The 1,372-nt window shown below is 61.4% G+C and overlaps 1 long non-coding RNA gene across 1 annotated transcript in view; it reads left to right on the forward strand.

The window, feature by feature from the left end:
* Positions 1-295: 295 nt before the first annotated feature.
* The window catches only part of LOC147111969 (uncharacterized), an 8,722-nt gene continuing 7,645 nt past the window's right edge, over positions 296-1,372 (forward strand). The window contains exon 1 of the long non-coding RNA XR_015079790.1: positions 296-732. This is a non-coding gene — a long non-coding RNA (uncharacterized LOC147111969). The remainder of the gene's footprint in view (positions 733-1,372) is intronic.

Below are 1,372 nucleotides of genomic sequence, written 5' to 3' on the forward strand. Positions count from 1 at the left end.
CGGATCTCCAGAGCCCCCCCCCGATCCCCGCCCCCCGATCTCCCAAGCCCCGCCCCCGATCTCCGGAGCCCTGCCCCAGAGCCCCGCCCCCCGATCTCCCTAGCCCCGCCCCCCATCTCCTGAGGTCCCGCCCCGCGATCTCCCGATGTCCCGCCTCCCGATCTCCCGCCCCGCGATGTCGCGAGCCCAGCCCCGCCCCCCCGATGACCCGAGCCCCGCCCCCCGCCCTCCCGAGCACCGCCCCCCGCCCTCCCGAGCACCGGCCTCCCGCTCTCTGGAGCCCCGCCCTCCCGCTCTCCGGAGCCCCGCCCTCCCCAGCTGGCTTCAAGACCGCTGAGTGCGGCTCAGAGGCGGCTGGTGGGCCCGGTTGCCGGGGTAACCCTTCTCGCTCTCCAAGCCGATTGCGGCTGTGAGAGACGGCCGGCGGGCCCGGTTGCCGGGGTAACCCTTGCCGCTCTCTAAGCCCCGCCCGAGATCCGCACTCCCGAGAGCCCCGCCCCCCCGCCCGAGCCGAGCGGGGAACAGAGAGAGACGCCGCGTCTCAGCTGCTCCTGCTGCGCGCGCACCCTTTAGTAAGGTAGCGGCGCTCGGCTGAGGCCCACCCCTCCAGCCTTCACAAAGATGGCGGCGATCGGGGGCCGCTTGTCGACTGGGGCTGGGAGGTGCCTAGCTCGGGCGTGGGTGCGGAGGAGAGGCCGAGGCTTCGAGGCCTACCTGGAAAAACGGGGAAAGGTAGGAAAATTAATGAGATTAGATAAAAGATTTAGAGAGTAATTAACTTTTTAAAAAAGAATTTGTGTTTTAAAAGCAACGTTTTTTTGAAAGACGCAGAAAGCGGGAAAAAGAAAGGAAAAGTTTGGAATCAAGATGGTGGCGACTCACCTCGGTTCAGAACAATAAGGCCCGCCCACACACGCACCGATTGGTCGACCGTCAGGTCACCAAAGCGTAGGGTTGGTCAATTGTCCCATCACTCGACTGTAGGAGGGCCCGGCTGCACGCGCCAGGAACCTGGCGTACGATTGGTCGACCTCGAGGTCACTCTGTTGCTAATGAGTGGATAATGAGATGCTAATGAGCGGAATTTTGAAGGTTTTTCGGATACCGCGGGCGCAATTTTTGTCCGGCCGAAATGTAAATAGGCTTACCATCGTTTTGGAATGGTGAGCTTTCTTTCGAAGTAACGCACGCGTAGGTACGCTCTGTAACTTTCGAGCACATAGCCGGACAGACGCACACCTGAGGACAGACAGACAGACAGAAGGACAGACAGATAGACAGACAGACAGATAGACAGAAGTATCCGTTTATATATATAGACTAGCTGGGGGGAGCCCGGCTTTGCCAGGGCTGTTTTGGGCCGGGTGGTTTA

Source organism: Somniosus microcephalus, chromosome 10, assembly GCF_052327205.1.
Source record: "Somniosus microcephalus isolate GS21.2 chromosome 10, FLI_Smic_1.0, whole genome shotgun sequence".
NCBI classification, from domain to species: domain Eukaryota; kingdom Metazoa; phylum Chordata; class Chondrichthyes; order Squaliformes; family Somniosidae; genus Somniosus; species Somniosus microcephalus.